The sequence below is a fragment of the Aythya fuligula genome, chromosome 2 (assembly GCF_009819795.1).
Source record: "Aythya fuligula isolate bAytFul2 chromosome 2, bAytFul2.pri, whole genome shotgun sequence".
Taxonomy (NCBI): Eukaryota; Metazoa; Chordata; class Aves; order Anseriformes; family Anatidae; genus Aythya; species Aythya fuligula.
The window spans coordinates 41,796,067-41,818,633 of NC_045560.1; the positions used below are offsets into that span (position 1 = coordinate 41,796,067).

The 22,567-nt window shown below is 40.1% G+C and overlaps 1 protein-coding gene across 2 annotated transcripts in view; it reads right to left on the reverse strand.

Annotated features, from left to right (window-relative positions):
• Positions 1-22,567, reverse strand: part of SLC4A7 (solute carrier family 4 member 7) — an 86,854-nt gene that overhangs the window by 64,040 nt on the left and 247 nt on the right. The window lies entirely within an intron of this gene.

Below are 22,567 nucleotides of genomic sequence, written 5' to 3' on the forward strand. Positions count from 1 at the left end.
TTTCTGTAAATAGATGTTCACTCTAACAGGTGTGTGTCAATCCTTTCCCTTCCAAGCTATCGATGACCCTCTCTGCCACTATGTGCGAATGACTAAAACTAAGAGATTCATATAGGAAGAATCAGGCTACACAAGACTAGCAGATATCTAGCAGGTATCCTAGCTGCTAGTTCTCTCATCTGAGCTTAGCATCCTCAGCCAGACCTATTCTGTTCCTGACACACACCTGGCTTACCCCGATCTTCAGCTCCAATACTGAAATGGCTATGCTGAATTGTATTTGGGGTGGCTCTCCCACATTTTAAAGCAGTCTTCCTTAGCAAGAACCCATACTACAAGTATTTTCATTTCTACAGAGAGTGCAAAGTAGGTTTGTTCGTGGGCAGGTGGTTTGTATTCCTTTGGGACAGAATACGGTTGGGGCAGGGGAAGCACAGGTGTGGTTTTGTGTTTTGTTTTTTTTTTAATTTGTTAAGTTTTTTGTTGTTGATTCAAGTTTTAGAAAGAATACTTGCTTGATTTAGAAAGACAAACAATCACTGAAGCAGTTTATTGAAATGTTTTTCTAGTCTGTAGTCAAACAACTAGTTGACAGTCACTCAGTCTTGGAACAGAACATGCAAAAGCTTTATCCATTAAAAAAAATAGAAAGAAAGAAAACAAAGAACATGTGCATGTAGAGCCATGCTCAAAGTCTAGCATTATAAAGAATAAACAAGTCTTTTTGAGACAGATTCAGGTTTTCAAGTTTTTAAGACTCATACCAAAATATCTTGTGGATAAAAAGAAGTCCTCTGTTACTGAAGTAAATACCAGAGGAAAGTTTTAGTTCAGCGGGAGAATAACACAGTAGCTTCCAACTGCAACTGTCTCAACACACTTAACTACTCTAAAACAAATTGTAGACAAATACACTCAGAATTATCATGTCCTTGAACATGCTCAGTGACAACGCTGTGAGAACTCAGAGCAAAACTATTTGTACTGCAGCAATATTTCAACCATACACTTGATGTTCCAAAAGGACCCTTACAAAGTATGAGAGCTTTTAAAAATAAAAACAATTATAATTTATAGAAACAAGTAGCTATCATCAAATAGACATTTTGTCCATCAGTCTTTTCCTTCCTAATTCTCACTTTAATACCACTGCAAGTTGCACATATTTCAGCTTATCTCCAGCTATAAAAACACTTTTTTTTTTTTTGAAAAACAGGTCAAAAATATAATTGTGTATATTTGTATAACAAATATGCACGTATATACTTTTTTCCAGAATGAAAAAGATTTTGCCTGAGCTTCTCGTTCTCTGCAGAAGATTAAATCTTTCCACAAGCAATGTACAGCCTATGATTTCCTCATAGGCAGCGCAGGCTCCCATTAGAGATTCCTTCAAAAATCGACTAGAGATTCCTCCAAAATCAATTCAAAATTGCTTCAAAATCAACTAAGATGGACTAATTCCTCTGTCTCTGTTAACCACGTGATAGAAAGCAGAACACTTTACAATGGATTATAAGAGCAATTTTTATGTCACTTATTACGACTGGTTTCTGGATCAATCTATCAGAATAGGCCTTGTAGCATATTAGAGCAACACTACCATCAACACAGCAGCAAAAGAAAACAAAGTACATATTAAAATACTTAACCACGAGAGAGTAAAATTATACCTCCCAAGGAGACTTTTTTTTTTTTTGGGGGGGATAGGGAAGCATTGAGAGAGGAGGCAGGAAGCTGGGGGATGCAGATGACACAGGCAAATTCTAAGACAAACTGCCTGATGTTAGTATATCAAATACCAAATACCATCAAATACTGTGGCTTTGTTCAGCTTCTTCATTAAATGGAAACTTATTAACACATTAAAAGGAACAGCTTCATATGAGTTTTCCGTAGCAGATATTTAATATAAACCACTCCTCTAAGCAGACATTATTCTCTTCGCAAGGAAATACAGAACCCTTTGTAGGCAGTGGCTCATCATTTAATGAAATAAAGTCCTTCATAAGAATAAGGGCTCGCCTGCCTACAAGTGTTTCTCAGAACACAAATTTCCACCTAACAGCTAGTTCCCAAGAGGTGCATCTGCTCAGCACGCTTCAGCTTGCTTCAGCTGGTATCGGCACGTACGAACGGTCCTGAGTGTTTACAAAAACAGAAGTATTCAGTGCTGATATTCTCTGGTGTGCTGCCCCACTAGTGAACTCTGGGATTTCTCAGGCTGCCACAAACCACTGGGATTAGGAGAGCACGAGGCAGAGTGTGGGCTGAACTCTTGTGACATTACACAATTACACATCACTCTGAGAGATGCAAACTTGTTATCTACAGAGGATACCGCTGAAGGCTGTAATTTGAATAGTCATCCCCAAGTTGCATGGACTACTTTGGGAATCATCCTGCAGTCCTGATTTGCATACATAACGAAGCTGAAAAAAATTTACATGTCAAATTTTAGAGTACCTTATTTCTGGACTCAAAAGCACCCTCCTGTAGAGACAGATGGAAGAAGTTCACCGTGTTCAGACAGAACACTACCAACAATTTCACTTCCGCATGTATCAGCGTGTGGTCACCATGAAAGCAGCACTGAGCTAAGCCAGGGCTTTGGGGAGCGAGGTTTTAGTTTTGAGCAAAAGGAGGGGGACGCTTTCCAAATCCCAAGCTACTCACTTTACAGCTATGACACATCCCTCACCAGGTGCTTTTACGTAGATTCATTTCCAGGCATTTTGGTAGCATTTGTGACAAATATTCTATTTTTTTTCCTTTAACTTAGCCTTACATTGCCACCCAAGTCTACAAGAGCTTTATTATAAACTGTTTCAACACTACTAGGACAATCTAACCAAGGTCATATGTTTAAGTGTTCTAAAGTCACTTGTACAAACACCAAACATTCATCTCCTAGAGTTACAGATGGCACTGAAGCAAACGGCAGATGAGTCCAGATATGAAGCCTCGTAATATGGGACAGGGAACTTTATCCGCTTTGTATGGAGATTCTTTTTAAGTATGTGCACACAAACCCTGACAGTAGATCCTCAGGCAGGAAAACAAAAAAGGAAAAAAGGGTCAAATTATCCAGATTATCCAGTTAAAACACTCATATCAAACTATACCCACATCGGAAAGTTCCTAACACAGTTCCCTTTAAATTAAAAATTTGTAAAATTTGAGGAGTGATTGTTCACCTCCATGCCATTGGGAAGTAGATCACGAATCTCACCAGTCCACATGAATTCAAGGCCTAATTTTTCACCTTCAGCTCTCCCTGTTTCTTGAATTCTCCTTTTTTCATAAAATTGCATCCCAAATGAATATATTTGTAATAATTAACTGACAACAACTTTACAGCGATGAAAAATCATTACCTACAAACCAAAGCTCAGCAACTGTAACGGGAAGGTAAGGCAATGTATTCAATGTGCATAGAAGGACCGATAAAGCGGATGGTAGCAGCACTGCATGTGCTTAGCCCACATTTCTCTTTAAAAATGAGAAGGACAGAAAGGAAGTGAAACTCTAACCCTGTTCGTGACCACTGCAACGTGAACAAGGGCAGAACTGTGCCATTTCTAGCATCCCAAGTAGTATATCATGCACCATCCACATGTTGTCAGCTGCAGATTGTTTTAATATAAAATACTTTGCACATATCATAAGTCCCAGATATGCCGAGGAGTTCAGGTCATCCAAAATCTCCATTTATCATGAATATCAGTCAGACTACTCCCACTGTTACACGCTTAGTGTCATCTGGTTAGCAATGCGTTAGCAAGCCTCCACCATGCCAAATCCCCAGTGATCAAAACAGAAGTCCTAGCAATCCAGGTGTATTTTATTAACAAGGCAGAGAGTAAGAGAAAGTTGCAATTCCCTTTCCTGCAACAGGGCTGGCAGTCATCTGAACCAACAATGCTCCAGGTCAGGGAACAGATCCAGCAGAAAATCAGCCCTAAGAGCATTTTGCTGCTCCAGCTGTGAAGCAACCAGCTACCGAGTGTACATCATTGAAAGCTATATAGCTGAGCTTGTCTTTTTAAGAACAAAAGAGAAAGCATCTCATTTTCTGATGTACTATGAAATGTAATGTTTTTGCTGTGCCTGACTAGGAAGCCCTGGGAGAAGCCAGTTCAAAAATAAGGTGTAGATTCTAACACAACAGATATGTGTATGCCACAGTAAATGGTGTGCATTTTATAGGAGAGCTCAACTGGCAATACGTAAGGGAAAAAAGTTTATATCTCCCTGGCAGAGATCTAAAATATAGCTAAGAAAGAAAACTTACCTCTTTTAAATCTACTGCATCCTTTATGTCAACAACAATTACAACATTTAATACTTTATTGCAATTTTCTTTTTTTTGTATAACCATGTAAAAGGATCTACAAAATAGTACTTCCAAGACAGGCGCACTTATACTCTTCTGGGAAAAACAAACAAACAAACAAAAAAAAAATAATGCTGTAGGACTGTTATGAAAAACTCGTGACTTGAGGGGCTATTTAAGAAAAACGGTTTAACACACTCAACATGTGGCAGGCAAATTATTTGTTATCTGATTTGTTTAACAAACACTTAGAACTCCCTAATTCAAAGAACACTATCATTTAAACCGAGTTTGCATGGGAGTTCTAACCAGTCAACAACTACCAAAAAGGTGCTTTCTGAAAAAGTTACACAAAAAATTAAAGGAGAGACCTTTTCACCCCTTTTGAAATAAACAAAAAAGCTTTCTGTCTTGTTAATACAGCAGTAAGACCACGGCTTAATCAGTATGCCACCACCCAGTGGCACAAATACAAGCTTCAAGGAAAGGCTGATTTCAAGTTAAATTAGGGGATGGAACAGAATTTACTTAGGCTTTTGGCTTTTATGCTGACTTCCAGAAGCCAGACGATGACCTAGTCTTGTATAGGGTCTACCCGTAAAAGTTTTACCACCATGATTTTCTTATACAGCAAACTTGAACTTATAGAGTAGCACCGTGCTTTCTGAGATGCAATTCTGATCAAGCATTGGGAACTCTGAAGCTGGCTTCAATATATCAATCATGCCCTTAGGTACAAACTCTTCTTCTGCATTCTCTGCCAGAACTGAAAAGGAGATTCAACAGTTTTAAAACGTCCTTAGGAACATAAGTGACCCCATTAAAAATCAGAAAACTAAAACACACAGTAAACCAAACGTTAAAAGTAATACATAAAATACATCACCCAGACAGGAAACCTAAAAGAAAAGACTTTCCAGAAACATAAATCATATATGCTATACCTTCAAGCACTTTACCCAGACATTTGTAATGTGGGATATTATAACTAATAGGGAAGTTTCAAATATGGGAGAAAAAAATGCAAGGGTTTAATCTAGACAATGGCAACTACATGTCTCAACCAAACTACATTTCTACAAACTTCAGATGAGGGAGAGTAGAGGAATCAAAAATTGCATAGCATTTCTAATCATTTTGACATCAAGTCTGCAGAGTAAGTATTTCTGATAACATCAAATCTGTAGGGAAGCCACCCATGTACACAGCAGACAAGATTTGCTTTTACTGTGACATGTAAAGACGACCAACTACAGTTTAAAGCCTTGTCATAAGTTACTACATCACACAAGCTTCTGCAGTCAGGTATCTTAATCATATATGCACAAATATAACTTTAAATTTTTAACCCTTTTTCTTTGGGGGGGGGGGGGGGGGGGGGGGGGGGGGGGATGGGTTAGGGAGAACAGGGACACCTTCATTCCAGTGTTCACTGAATGAGATATGAAAAGAAACAAAATATGAGATATATGAATTTGAATATACCTGTCCTCTAGGCAACTCCTCATGTTTTTAATGATAATTTTTCATTTGCCTAGATTATAATCATATTATAAAAATAACCACCACCACTCCCTTGTTGTTTTTTTTTTATTTAATATATACAGCCTTATGCTGTTTTAGTCAGGGCACACTTAAATTAACCTATCCACCGGATTCTTTGCTGTTATTCATGTACTTCTTCACAGAACTGACTGCAGAAAAACTCAACTGTCAGTAAATCAGGCTGGGAAAGTACCACAGAACAGCATATTGTTTATTCTCTACATCAGAAATTTTTACAATCAAACAAGTTTGTACTGCATGCTAGCCTTAATCAAATGAGATTGTGTCTTTAAGATGATAGGGCACTCATCTTCAGTAGAAAATGGTGCCTTTTATTTAAATTGAAATTGCCTTTGAATAAGATTAGATATTTGGGGCAAGAAGACATCATAGCTTTTGGTGATCTTAATATTAATTTCAGAGCTAGTGACTGGGATGTAATTGATTTAAATAAAAACACTTCATCATCTGATTTTAACAACCTTTCACAGAGTTCCTCAAACCAGGTTTCTGAAATACCAATCCTGGGAATTTCAGTCAGTTTTCATTGTTAAGCATCAAAAATTAATGCTAGCAGAAGTATTTTAAAAAAGAATACGAAGCAAAATTATTCATGTATAGAGACAAATAGAGATTTTAAAGTATTTACAGCCATGTAAATACTTTAACATCTCTTTTTCTCTCCAAAAAATCTCTTTTTCTCTCCAAAAGCAGTTCTTATCTGAGGTCTCTGTGCATTGACATAGGCTCAAAGAAAGGGTAAGGCACCTCCTCTCTGGGACAGAGCAACAGTGCCAAAAAGAAGCTCTCCTGCCAAGGGAAGACTGAAGTGCAGCTCAGTCTAGAATTACAACATTCATACCAGGACACTAGGGGGAACTTGAAAGCACTCCACTTGAAAAATCACTTGTATATGCTGATGCTGCCATTAACCCCAAAATTTTCACTCAAGTTGCTTTTACTGGAAGCTTATGAAACTACAGGAAAAAAAGTCATCGGGACTTTTAAAGAAAGCAAAAAACAAAAGCTGAACGAAGATGACATTTTTTCAGACTGAGGCTGCAACTTCCACATGGGTAATATACAGTCAGACACTGTACTTGGGGGGAAACACAGGATTCCAATAATTTCAAAAAGGAAATTACTATGCAATACTACAGAGCAATCATCACGCTCTCTATTCTTCCAGCCTTTTCTATTGAAGGAAATCATCAAACTGCATGCTCAAACATAGGCCTATTAAAGAAGCATGTTTAACAAAAAGCAATTGAAAAAGACTGCAAAGCATATTTATACTTACTGATTAGGAAATGAAACAATGAAAGCAGCCTAAAGGAAAGTACAGTCTATGTATTTGAAGCTTGTTCCCATTTTTGACTGACCCCATAAAGTAACTGGATTTATGATAGCATGTAACATTATTAGCAACTTGTAGACATTCGTACACACGTGTGCTTTCCTAATCAGCATCATCAGTAACACGTCCAACAATAGAGGTATTGGTACCACAATAGCAGGCTTCCAGAACCACTGTGTCAGCAGGCTTCACCTCTAGTCTGGGTCTTAGTTTGAATTTAGAAGATAAACCCTCATGTCTAAAAGCTCTGAAAGAATTAAGTAGCATTAGGAGTCAAAGATAGACATGCAGGTTTGAAAGATGCCGTTAGCAGCATTCACAGACTAACAGTTTATAAGCAGAAGAATGGGATAAGAAAGAGGGTGGTGGAATAGAGAGTTCATCAGTTTCCTGAAACTCAACCCTTTTCTTTAATTTTTTTTCATACTTTTATAGATCTACAATCTTTACTGACACGTTAAAGTAGTATTATATTTTGTAGTTAAGCCTCCTCAAAGAAAAAAAAAATCAGTTATTTGCATATTTTCTAGGTGTTGTGAACTTAACTCTAGCCTTTTTTAAAAATGCTCCTCAATACAACTGTCAAACTGCATATTAATAGAAAGCACAAATATACAGGGAACACATCTGTGCTTACACCACTAAAAACTGAGCACCCTTCATGTTTTTTATCCATTCTAAAGCACCGACTCAAATACACTCTCTCGATCACTATCTTCATCACCAAGATTTTCTGAATCAAAAGCAGTAAGGATGCAACATTTTAAAAAAATCCATTAAATTGTTTTTATTGAAAGTTTATGAAACTACGGAATAAAATTCTATCAACATTTTTAAAGAAAACAGAAAACAAAGCTGATTCTCAGAATTTTCCAGAGAAGAGATCAAACCCAGAAGCCTCTCCTTATGATCATGTGTAATTCTGTTATTCTCAATTAGCATTCACACAAACAAGCACTCTGAAGTGTCTGTATTGTTCAGCCCATCAAGGGCTTCACAATAAAGTTATTAAAAAACCACTGAAGGAGGGCAGCAATCAGCGGAGTTACAATTTTTAACAGCGTGATACTAACTGATGATCTAAGAACATAATTCTCCCATCTTATACCCACTTGTCAATCAGGGACCACTCTACAAATGCATCATGAGCAGGCCTTGAAGCACAGGTTCCCTACTGCAGTAACAAACAAAAAACCCACACCAGTAAGCATTTAAAACCATATGCTTCACTCAGCCTTCAGCTGCAAAGGAAGACAAGCTGCACTGTGCTCTAGACCTCTCTGTTCTGCTGTAGCTGTGTGCTGGGTGGCACGTTCTGCAAAGAAAACCCTTGTTTGTTGCTCTGTCCCTCACGTGGGGTCCTGGTTACAGGACCACATCCAATTATTCAGTTTCAAGCAAATAATTCTGGCACTGTTTCATTACATCTAGTCTCTGAACATCTGCAATAAAAACATTATCCCCATTAATTAAGCTTCTGTCAAACTACTTGCTATTAATATGTTTAATACCTTACCTTACGTGATCAGTGGGGTACACTAACGAAGACAAACAGCTTTCCCATCTACGAAGAGGTCCATGATCAACCACACCAAGAGCTCTGCTGCTTTAGCACTGTGCAAGCTCTTTTAGAGTGTAACTTTTTGACTTCCAACAAACAGTTTGGTTTTGGCTTTGAATTTTCTATGGTTTGGATTGGTTTAGGATTTTCCACCTATCAGATATGATACAGAGCACATAACTTCTTTGAAACTTTCATCCACACTGGTGAAACAAATTTAGAGCTCCACCACTGATGACTGTTTCAAAGCATGATCACTATGCATACTAACGTCAAACAGCATTATTTTTGTAAGTTCTTCCATTTCTGGAACTTCTTCTAAGAAGATTCCTTTCTTGGGACCTAAGCGGTTTAGAAACACGTTCCCCTCAGTAGTACAGATAGGACAAGCCATGGAAAACCAAATTTTAAAAAGCTTACATCCAGGAGATAATTCTGTTTTCATTACTATCTGCCTAAAATCAGTACACCAGAAAGCTGCTTTGGGTCTCTGTCTAGTTACTAAAGAAACAAGGAAGGCACTTCACTCAGACCTTAGCAATTTATGCCGAAGTATATTTTCAGATATATAGGAAGCAATAGATTTAGGTATATACAAAGAAATATGTAACACAGAAGTAGAATTGAACGCACTTTTTCCCACTTTAGCTGACAGGCACTTGTCCACAGCCACCAAGAGAAACTTCTCTCCAGTGCTGCAGCACCAGCCATTGCCAGTCCTTGCAGGTACACAGAGAAAACACGCCAATTTTTCAGAGTCCCAGAACACGTTTTCTAGGGGAGGCATCTCATGGGAATCCTTCCACATCAGCGCGTACAGACTCACTGCTCACACAGAGCAGTGCACTCAGTGACAATCCAATTCCTTTGAGGCCGTCTGTCAATAGATGAAGTCATGGATAAAAGCCAAAGTTAATTCTAACAAAGAAAAGCACCACATATTTTATGGCAAAGCTGGAAACCAAAACAAGCAGGGGAAAGGGAGAAGATGACCCTTGTCAAGGCATACCCAAAACTCATTTCTGTTCATAGCTGTTACGTACGAATTTCCCAAGGAATCGCTGAAATGTTCCTTGGCCATGAGGGACTACAGAAGGACACAAATAGGCTCCCCTTCACCCCACATCACTTTTCACAAACAGCCTCTTCCTTGAGCATTACCGTATTGGTTCCCCTATAAGCAATAGGAGGCTGAAAGCTGTTCCTTGATTCCTCTCCTCTCTTCCTCCCTGTTTTTCACTTCAGGAATGATAATGGCTTCCAAAGATGTTTATCAATGACCTGTTAGTGAAACACTAGACTCACACAACACAATTATTTTGAAATACAGATCTACAGGAGACCATTTCTCGAACTTAAGACTGCATTCATTCTTTAATTTTAACAACCTTCTCCACATCTTCTTCCATACAAATATAGTACATCTTGTAGGTACACACACAAACAATCCATTCATCAGTAAGAGTCACAACGTGACCTTCTCACTAAATAGTGCAGAATATTATACCTATTAATAGCATTTGAAGTTTTGCAGTAACACATGAGACAAGAAGGGCAGTTTCTCCTGCCTTCACCCAGAAGGTTGTTTTATACTGCAAGACAACTGAAGCATGAGAAAGGTTCTCCGTAACTTGGTCATAATATATGAAACTATTTACATTCTTGTGCCACATCACCTGGTACAACTGATCCTCAGGACTTGAAAAGAAATAGCAGCAATGCAGAAGACACAAGACAGAAGCCAGCGTATCATCTTGGAAGCATGTGCTTTTTATTCTTAGAGTGAAAACTCATGCACATCGAACACCACACTCCCTGAAACAAACATGCATGCAAATACAGGTATCCTTTCTGTCACTTCCAAAAGTACTCAGATACAGCTACATATTTCAGTAAAAGCGAGCAAAGTTAACATAGCAAAGTACTTTCCAAAATAAGTGTATGCTGAATAAAAACTCTGGTTACATTTCTTTAAAATTTAAAATGTAAGATCTTTATATAGTGTCAGCAGTTAGTGCAGGTAATGGATAGCAAGACCAATGCCAAGATAATAACTGGCTGATGCTCTTCCTTTTTCTACAGGTATACATTGGCAGCTTTGAAATCTCAAGAGTTCATGCAAAAATCGAAGTTTTTAATACTTTCCCTTGTATTTACAATTTAACTTTCCAATAACTGTTTTGTACACTTCATTAATAAGCTGAAGCACATCTCTCCATCCTATCATTATCTAACCATTTGCAATCCAACCAAATATTAATTACAAGAATATATGCCTGTTTAAATTCCCTTCTGGTATCTGACAATGGCAGGCAAGCCCAGCAATGTTAATAAGATCAAGCTGAACAAGGAAAAGATTGCTGCTACTCTTGGGTTTTATCACTTCCTTAAATGAGTCACAACAATTATCAGATGCTATCTGTTTGTTTCTATATAAACAGTTTTAAAATGCATGGCTGGTAGGGTGTAGTTGTTTGACAAACAGAAAATGAAGAAATTTACCATCAACAGTAACACCAGCTGCGGCTATTCACTAAGAAGTTTCTCACTTCCTTTTTTCATACACTAAGTCTGTCTGGAAATATGTTTGACCTGTTAAAGAAATGCATACGCTTACACTTGAAGTAAACATACCCTTGCATAATAGTATAAGCCCACAATAGTGAGGTACAAGCCAAATAGGAAAAAAAATGACACAAAAAATACTAGCCCTAAAACAAGCAGTAGTTTAAATATAATCTTACCAATAGCTTTCTCTTAATAGAAACAAAGAAGCCATAAATCTAGCAGTAGTCTAAATAATAATTCCACCTTATTGTTTTGCGTACTGATTAAAGAGCTTGCAGACAGTCTTTTGACTTCACCAGTTAGCCAGAGAATCCACAAAACTACGGTAAGCTACTTTTGATTTGATCCAGAGAAGCTAGTTTGTAACACTGCTGTCCAACAGCTTTATTCTATTATGTACCCATTCATCACCTTCATGTTAACAAAAAACGACCACATTCCGGCTGCTCTTCTTAACGTTTTAGTAGTCTTTGGAGACTTCGTAAAGACATCCTCCCATCTGAGTCTCAAAGCTGATAGATACCACCTCGCTGAAAAGATTAAATGAAGGACAGGAGAGAAAGCAACACACCTACAAACCACAGCCTGGAAGATTATTAGGGAGAAGTGTTCTCAGAAGCTACAGTTCTGGCCAAGTAAAGCCAACACTAAGGGTCATTTAGTTGCGATAGCTTCAGTGTAGCCTTATATCAAACAGGCAAAATACACATGAAAATTACTTGAATTACAAAAAAATAATCACTAGATTTTCCAACTGTATCAGGAGCAAGACAGACTGCTACAGGGTCTGTATGGAAAAGAGATCAAAGTACAAGATGAATGTTCACAGTAGATCAGGCTATTGCAGAAAGTCACAAGGTTTTATGTTCAGTTCACAACAGAGAAACTGAACATCCTGAAATGCCATGACCTGACAAACTGCCCTTAGCTTCACTGGGTTAATGTCACAATTGCATTAAGAAGTCAGGTGGACAGAAGAGCTTTCACCTGATTTCACAACACCAAGGGCAACTTCAGAAGGAAGCTGGAAATTTACAGTACTTCCTACCTAGTATTCTTAACTACACTCCCATTCCTTTGTTTTTTAAAGGTTTGTAAACTCTATAGACTTTACACGCCTTCACATTGTAACTAGGGAGACTGAAACACAAAAAATTGTCTTGCCCCAAAGACACCTCCAACAGGCATCAGCACCTACAGCAGCATCCAGATCTTCCAGGAAACAGAACATGAGCTTTATTTTACCTATAAACAAACATGAAACTTGTTAACAACATATTAAGAATTCAGTGAGCTCTCAGATAACAACCAAAGTCTAGTTCTCAGCCCATAAGTGTACTGAGAATAATTAATAATTTGACAGCAGAGAATTCAAAATACAAAAGTTCACAAGCTAAACAGCTCTCCAGGATGAGCAGTAAGACTGCAAGCAGGTAATTGCAGTCTTATTGCAAGCATTATTGCAGCTGTAAGAAGACACTCACAAAAATAAACTTCGAAGCATTATATAAACATAAATAGATGCTTAGTGCTGTGCTCCCATGCAACTGAACCAGCATGCCCTAGGTACGAATTTTTCTCGTCTGCTGCAATACATGAACCAAAATTATTTCTTAGAAGACAACAATTTATATTTCTGAGGGCTGGAATGATTCTGACTCAAATTCATTCTGCAGCATCTCATGAAATATACAATCAGGAACATCATAATAATCTAACAGACTGTACAAAGTTCTGTTGTGTTTGGGCCTTCAGTGTTGAGGATAAATTATGCAACAACATCAGCCAATGCAATGGCATCAGCCAACAAAAAAAAGAGAGAAGGATTATTATCAATGAATAGCTGTCTTGCAAAAATAACAGTTGTTACAAGTATGTTTACAAAACTGGAGTTGCTAAAAAAATATTGACACAATGTGTCTATGAGAAATTAATTTCAACTAGAACATAATATTTACATAAACCTGCATGTTTTCCATCTCTGTTGTGAGAAGAACTAGATAGCAAGGTTTACTAATTTAATAACATTATCACAAGCACAGCACATCTCCCAGGGCTCAGCTAACAGATGTCAGCAGTTCACACAGCAAAGCTACAAAGGGCCCAGAAATGCCGCTCAAGACTGCTTAACGGCACTCCGCATGGCAAAATCTTTACCAGCAGATGAAGCATAACCAGCCCTCTCAGAGCAGAGATGCCAACCCCAAGAACTCCTCAGGGAGGAGTTGTGTTGCTCCTCCCTGGGGCTGGTAATGGATGGCAGCAGCCTCATCTGTGAGAGGTGCTGCTACCCTCGAGGTGCTCAGCGGCCAGGTGAAGGAACTGCAGGACAGCATGACCACACTGCACAACATCACAGAATATAAACATGAGGTCCTGGCAGGCCTATAGCCTGCTGGATGTTTGGATCAAGGCTGTTTCGGAAAAAATGTCAAGGCTCATCCAGCCCTCAGACTATTACCCTTTCCTGCTTGCCCACAGGGACACCAGCAACACTTCCAAAAAGAAAATCATTACTGTTGAGTGAATCAAGAGTGACTACTGAGCACCACGGGAAGGGGGAAGAGGCCCAAGTGGTGTTCTCAGTCACTCGAGCGAGAAGAGGGTCAATATCCAGTTAACAGCAGACCAAATATCTTTACCACCAAACTCCCTTAGCTTGTGAATACGACTGTAATCTGGGCATGGTGGAGAAAACTTTCAAACTTAAGTGAAGACGTGGAACATCCAAAAGGGAGAAGGTGCTCCTGTCCCCCTTGTGAAAAAAGCCATAACCAAGAGCCCATCGCTCTCAGGTTCTTGCCCTCACAGCATGGAAGGTAAAGAGGCAGACTTTGAAGTCAGAGCTTCTTACAGAGTGAGGGTGCAACAGCTTGCATGGCTGCAGTGCTGCAAAGGAGGGATGCAGGCTCTTGGGAAAGCCAGGCTGGGAAGGTGAAGAGCACAGATCTCAAACAGATTTCAAAGGGATGTCTGCAACACACAGAGCTTTGCTCGAACAAATGACAAGGCAGTCAAGACCTTACAGGTAAGGATCGGAGAAAAGTCCAACATTGTTGACATTGCACTAGATGCCCACTACAGATCTCTTCATCAAGAAAAGGAGTAAGAAGAATCCTTCCTTTGAAAGCTGGAGGAAGCTCCATGATTGTGGGCACTGGTACACATCAAGACCTAGACCCACAACGGTATCTGCTGGTAGAGCATGGTCAGGCACAGCACTCCAGCAGATTTCTCAAGCGTGCTGAAGATGATTTAGTGGTGTGAGTCAACCGGTGAAGATGCTCTGCTATACTTATTCACAAACAAGGAAGAAACAGACAGGGATGTGAAAGTCAGAAACTGGCTTGCCTGCAGCAACCACAAAGTTGTGGAGTTTCAAGTCCTGGGAGAAGCAAGAAAGACAAATAGTACAGTACACAGCACAGGACTCAGCACATGCAGTTCTAACACGGGACTTCACGAGAGCAGAATGCAGCCTGTTCAGGACTCTTCTTGGTAGAATCTCAAGGAATGCTACCATCGAGGGTAAAGGGTAAAAGCCTGGGAGAAGTGGCTGATCTGCATGGACAACCTCCTCAAAGCACAGAACGGCTCATTCCTCCATGCACGAAGTTGTGCAGACCTGACAACAGGACAGCGTGCATGTAAAGGCAACCTGTGACTGAGCTCAAATGTGAAAACAGAGCACATAAAAGGTGGAAGCAGGGGTAGGAGGAACATGCAGGCATTATCTGAGTGTGCTGGGGTAGAAACAGACAAGCCACAACTCATCTGAAACTACCTGTTGTTGTTCAGCAGTAGAAATGAGCAACAGATGTGGAGGGCAGTAAGAAGGGGAGAAAACTTTTTTTTTTTTTTTTTTAACTGAAGTTAAACAACAGAGGCAGAAAACAAGTCGGTGCAACAAGGTCTATCTGCTGTACACCCTTTTCTTACACATGCAAAAGAGTATCTGATGAATCAGGGCTTCTCAATGTGAACTCAGTCTGATCAGTTAGCAATAAACATGATTTATTAGCTGCAGTAGCTTATTCATAACCTTGTCTGAAAGAAAGAACTCACAAGTGCTTCAGCTTCGCGTGACTTCTGGGATCCAGAACACAGCAGCCTCAAACTCTTGACAAGGCAACAGAATTTCCGCACTGGAAAGCTATCGCACTCCAGAAACCAACACCAAGTGAAATTCCACTACAATCTCTCTCTAACACAGGTTTGCTTTAACCTTTTTCCATTCTTTGGTAACAGACCATCAAGACAGCTTGATTAGTGATTCTCAAGTCTAATGATAATTCTATTCTGCTAATGGAATAGTTGCAGTGTTCAGAAGTGGTAGTTTTGTTGTAACAAAATCTTAGGTTTCTCTAGCAAGGAATAACTGACACCGTTATCCTCACCATAACCTAGGTATTTACAGTCATTTAGCTGTCTCTCTCCATCCAAAAATAGATCCAAGTCAAGACACAGCCAGTATATATTTACTATATTTCCATTAGTCATGGAAAATACAAAGGAATCCATCCGCCTAGTGCGTAAAAGACCAGGAAAAAAATCATCACTTTAGGGAAGCATAGTTTTTCAAGACACGCTGTCTGCACACATATGTGGTTTTAATGCATGTATTCCTCCATAATGAAAAGATGATGATGGGGAAAAAAAATGTATCAACTGGTCAAGTTTTCAGGTGAGCCTTCAGTTCTCCCCACCTGAAAAGCAGACCTCAACATACAGATAGATCCCCAGTAGTATACTTATACTGTCGAGAATTACCAGCAACAAGCAGGAGGTCAAACAGCAGAACCTCCAACACACATCATGCAGTGGGGTGACGGGAGGCACAGTTCTGAATGTTAAATCCCGCTTCTTCTCTTCAGCTTCACGTGCCTTACTCACAGGAAGTTCCACTTTGTCTGGAAGCAAACACTAGGAAATCTGATAAACCAGGGCAATGGCTTGACAACAGTCTGGAAACTTCTTTTAGTATTAAAAAGAAACTTCAAGCTTGTTTTTAAGTTTAAAAATATTTTGGTATTAGAAGATACTGTCTTAGCCATACTGCTGACAGGTCTAGATGCCTTCCAGCACAATTATATCTTATGAAAAATATCAGTACTCATTCTACATCATTTGTTGAAAATTTAAACATTCAGTGTGATTGAACAAGAAGCAGGTGCAGAAATTTCAAAATCCCTTAGAGCAGGAATACAGGGAAAAAGGGACATACTGTATGGTATACTGTGAGGTACAGGTAAGAGAATTCAAAATTAAGATTCAAATAAGGTCTTACTCTTCAGTCTGAGACTGGGTTCACCAAAGAGTCTTCAGTACTAAAGACTTAAAGAGATTTAGGGGAAGTCAAGGCCTATCACATGCACTGCAGATTAGAAGTTGGTTACTTCACCAACAGGGGCAAAGAATCAAACTCAAAGAAAAACATAACTTTTAGAAAATAAAATTAGTTGCTGAAAGAGGATAGTAGATGACACAAGAAATAAAACATTTCAAATACTTATGCTAAAATGGGACTTGCTAGAATTAACAAGCAACTTGTTTTTTGTTTTTTTTTTAAAGGTTATGAAGCACTCCAACATTGCTGAAACGAGTAAGACAACTTGTGCCAGTATACCCAAATAGGACAACCATTCCATTGCATAACTTTGAGTCACTTTAGTTAAGGCACCAGAGTAGGAAAAACAAAATCTCAGGTCCAGCTGGACAGCCCTTACTGGGCAGCAGTCAGAAAAGCTTCCAGGCTAAGATACGCAATAATATGGATCAATATTCTGAAATGTTACTTCAGGTAACACAAGATCCACTCATATTTCACTGGACAATTTACAGAGAAAACTATATCATCCCTAACACACAAGCATTCACTTTTTTTTTGTTTTTTTTTTTATATGTTTAATAAAAATTGAATAGCCTTTCTGCTGTATAATCCTAACACTGCTGTTGGAAGAATAAAATATTTCATCTCCTCCACAAACAAAGAAATAATAAAATAACTATGGACCATACTCTAAATACAGAACCTTTGAACGGATTTTAAAGTTTGTAAAACTTATGTAAAGAAGCATGTCAATACGCAAATAAAATGGCTCCATCTAGTGGTAAAAAATATAAATTTCCTTTGCCACAGACATGCTGCCTCTACTGCATGCAGCAAATTTTAACTCACTGTGAAACAAAGAGCTCTGAGTGTGCCAAGCACTAACTAACACAGGCTGTTAAACAGATAATCCCTTCTAATAACCACTGAGATATGCTGACAAGGTAGATTTGGGATGCTTGCATAATTGATGATTATTCTCAGTAATACAGAAAGGAGCTTCTCAGATGCCAGGACTGAGTTTTAAATACAAATGTTGCACTTTCAAAAAGATAGCTTTTTTTTTTTTTTTTTCTCATTTGCTGCTAATCATGCAATTGTGAATTGAGAAATACATATGCAAGAATGCCTGTAGAAGAATCAACACTCATATTTTTGCATTCAGACATTTACTGATCTACAGGACTAAGCAACTCATGGTGCACTTCTCAACCTGATGATTAATAGAACCATCATTCGAATCTCCCTATTCCCATCATTATTTCAAAACATTAGCCAGACAGCTATCTTAGCCAGTGAATAGTAAAAAGTATCTCAGTAAATAATGTGAAATGAAAGTGTTCCTAAACTTTATCACTCCAGAATATGCCATACCAAAAGCACAAAAGTGTTCTTGGGAGAACCTCTGTGGTTAATATTCAAGTTACAGGCTGTATTTTACCAATCACTGGTTATACAGTGGTTCTGCTTATTAAGTACCACTTTAGGGTCCACTAAAGATGTTATGTAACAGATACCCTTGTGCAAAGCATTGAATATTAAGAGTCAACAACCACCTTGGTGACATATCAAAAGTCACCTAGAGAACCAAATCAATCACATGGATATAAGACAACTAACCAATACAACCCACAGCTCATTTTGGACAACAAATAAAAATTACTGCAATGAAGCCTAATGAAAGTTCTCAAGTCCGTGGCAGCCACGGATAACTTCCTAAGAACTCAAAAAGCTGCATAGTTAACAGCAGCTCACAGTACTCCTAACCCAAAGCGATCATAGCCATTGCCCATAGCCCACTGCATTGTGCAAGCTGTCTAAAATATACACGCTAACCAAACCTGGAATATCCAAACAGCACAACAGAGAACAGCAACATGTCTCTCAAAAGTCAGCACAGTCATCAGGCCAATCAAATTCTCTCTGGTCAATGCTATTTAGCTGCAAACCAGTACAGCTGTAACTGTACTGGTTTAACTTCTGGAGAGCATATGGCCAGTCAGATGTCACAAGCTCACAGGTTTCCTGCACTGTGCTGAACTATGCAGTACAGACATACCCTCAGTTACCCTTATCCAGCCATGAAGAGAAAACACTCGTTCCAGCATATGGTAATATGAAAAAAAAAAAATGTAACTGTAGCAGCATAAATGTCCTCCAGAGATCTGTCATCTGACCTATCATCACAAAAGCCGCATGTCAGGTAGGAAGGCTAGTAACCACACTGTGAAAAAGTGTTCCCTTATCTCAGTTCTAAAAGAGTCACACAAGATGCATAAAGATACGCAGTAGTCAATTCTGTAAAAACTTTGTTTTACCATACTGATGGTACTCACATTCTCACATGTGAAGAACCACACAGCTAAATCAAACGTTGGAATGCTTTTAAAAAGGAACTGTTTCAATAACCACCAAAGAGATGTGCTGTAAAGCTAGACAAAGTTACTAGGCTATATGAAATGCAGTAACTAGACCAAGGCTCGGTTCTGAAACCATGTACTTCCATCTAACTGCCACCAAACACCTGGTTCTCCTTTGAAATATATTCTTGAGAATTAGGTTGTACTTGAGGTTTTTCTTGAAAAGAAAAAGCAATTTGCATTTTTGATGACTAAACTGCTGAAATCGTAGTTGCCGTCAGATTCTGACAGTTAGACTAATTTTCATCAATCTGTATGTATTGTTATTTCAAGCAGCTCTGATTTCTGTTGCCCTACACTCCTCTAAATCTTCACAGGTTTTGTTACACATGAGAAAAGTTGGAATACCAGACACTATCTTGTTGCATTAAAAAAGGCATTGGGATAAGGGGATGGGCAGACTCCACTGAAGTGTTGATGTGTTTCTGAAGTGAAATGTACCTGAAAGAGTCTTCAAATGAAGCCTGAAGTAAAAGACTGAAGCTGTCATTGAAACGTGATTGCTGTTCAACAGCAAGGCCTAAACCCACCTGATAAAACACACACAGCTCTTGAAAAGTAAGTGGGAGCCAACCACGTAGTCACTTCAGAAAAAAGCAGAGGGATACTAATGCCATCTTCAGCAATAACTGGCAGACCACATTACTGTCACGCTTCAACTTGAAGACAGAAAGAAAAGCATCTTCCCCAACAACAGCCACTTTCAGTTCTACTATCACTTACAGCAGAACTGTGATAAAAACAGATCTGTTTCATTAAAAGGGGAAAAAAACACACTAAAAAAACATATCACCCATTACTCAGCCATACCACCTGGTCTACAACTTCATAAACCCTTTATGAAATACACAAACCAGTATCAAATACCGCACGGAAATTTCAACTTTTTTGTTTCAGAATGAAGCCTTTCCACAGTATCACCTGAAAAATACGTAGAGATAGGACTTTAATGTAAGTTCCTTTAAATGCTACTTATGACTGCTTAAGAAAAAAAAAAAAAAAAAAAAAGGAGCAAGCTATCCCATAACTAACACCATGACAGAAACATGGAGTGAGAACCAAGATCATTGGTACTCAATAAAGCTTTTTAATACCATTACTAACTGTCAGATTTACCACTGTGTAGACACCAAGAGACTAACACGCTCCAGTCCTACTTTAACAAACCCCCAAAAAATTAACATAACTGTTAAAGTGTTACAGTGTTAAACACACACACACACAAAAGGCGTATAACACCTCTTCCTTACACTCTCATAACCTCCTGAATTTTCAATTCAGACTTCCTGAGGTTGTTTCTCAGCTGCTTCTTAACCTCAACATGCATCTCTCTTCCAGTACTCATCCAACCCCCCCTTAGACCACAAGGACTTCTTGCATACACATCATATACCTGCGTATACCCTACAAGCATACCTGTGAAATCCCTACACTGAGTGAAGAACTGCCTGCTTTTGTTAGCTCTGAACCTATGTCCTATTGCCTTCATTTGACAGCTCCTAGCTTGTGTGATTTGGCCACGTGCCTCCTTTTCAATCTTTATCTGCTCTCTCCACAGTAGTTTTATAGAGCCTTAACATATCATCGCCCCATCTCCAAGTTATCTCTGCTAGGCTGACAAGTCCTAGCCTGTTGAGTCATTTCTCACCTAAGAGCTAATTCATATCTTGTTGCCCTTCGGTGAACCTTTCCCAATAATAACGCCTCTTTTCCAAGAGGGGAGTAGAGCAGCTTACAGTACTGAATGTATGAGAGAACCATGGATTTATGCAGTTATTTATCTTTTTCCTGATGTATTCTCTATTCCTACCACATTCTGATCATTGGTTGTTCTCTAGCTATAATAATTACATCAGGCATCTGTTTTGCACACACCTCTACACCTTTTATATACATATTGCCACCAAGCAGTCTCCTCAAAACACCAATGTCCTAAGCACTTGATGATTCTCTTCTTTAAGACTGGACCTAAAATATAAAACAAGCAAGATTAAAAGGTATTTTACACTTTTGATGAAATAAGTCCAGGCAGAAGGGGACGGGGGGGCACAGAGGTGTTCCTCCATACTAAGAGGCACCAAACTTTACATCTAATAGCCCATAAATGCAGAACCATCTGACTTACCAAAACTGGAGGGTGACCAAAAAGGAAGTTAGGGAGGTTATTTGATTGTGCTTCTTTGTTTTTAAGCCACAGCACTTAATTCACACTTTCTGCGGAATCCTTTCATCTTACAGAGCTGTTTATTTCTGAAAAAGCCGTGCACGTGTAAGCAGTTTCAGAAAGCTCTGCTAGCGGAAGTAATGGCCTCTACTACCAGAAGCACAGGAACAGAAAAACTAAGTCAAGCTGTACTGTCAAAAGCACTTGTATTTGGGATTAAGCAGTGCTACACTACAGCAGAGCATACAAGAATCACAACAAATCCAACGCTGCTATACTATGTAATTGCTCAAAGATCAGCGTGTCCTGTCTTTTCTTTAAGCCATTTACTGCATGCCTTCCCTATAAATTCTTTTTTTTTTTTTTTTTCCGTTGCTTTTAGCAATCTCTGCTCTCCTCCCTCTTTTCTGACATCTTCATATCTGCCTCAGTTACAATTACCTCCCGGATACCCTTCTGCACCAAGACCAGGCTCACTGCTGTTGCAATGACACCACCTTGGACCACTCCGACGAGCACCTCAGTTCAAAAGGCCTCCACGAGAAACGACCCCGCGGCAGCACAGCGGCTCAGGCGGCTGACCCGAAAGCCCCTTCTTAATTTCTGGCACAAGAGAATCGAAATGACTCCTGCTGGGCCTGACAAAGCCGCGCTCGGGGCGCGCTGACTTTCCCAAGTCCGTAATCCTCTTTGCATTAGGATTCACCTGAGGGCAACCACCAGCACCTTCCACGTTAACCCTACGCATCCGAAGCCCAACAGCGAGTTGCGAGCGAAGCTCCCGCAGGAACAAAGGGAAGGCGCCCTCGTGCCCTGCTCCCGCAGGAAGCCAGCGCCTCGCCGGGGCTGTCACCGCGGCTCCAGCCGCCCCGGGACGAGCAGCGGGGAGCCGGGACCCACCCGGGGGCACTCCAGGAGGCTCCGAGGCGAGGCTGCCCCGCGGGGAACCAGCCCCGAGGGGAAGGGGAAGGGGAAGGGGGGGGGGGGGGGGGCACCCGGCGCAGCGCCCGGTCCCCGCCTCACCCCCGCCCAGGGGAAAGCCCCGCGGGGGGACCGCGTGCGCGGCACCAGCCCCGAGGGGAAGCGGAGCCGCCTCGGGGGCCCCCCCCGAGCCGGCAGCGGGGCGAGGGGGAGCCGAGGGGGAGCGGAGCGGCGGGGCCGGGACACGAGGCCGCCCCCGCGGCGGAACAAAGGCTGGGGAAAGGATGGGGAGGAGGGGGGGGGGGGCGGCCGGGCGCCATCGCGCCGCGCGCACGCGGCGGCCGTTAACGGGCAGCGGGGCTCGGG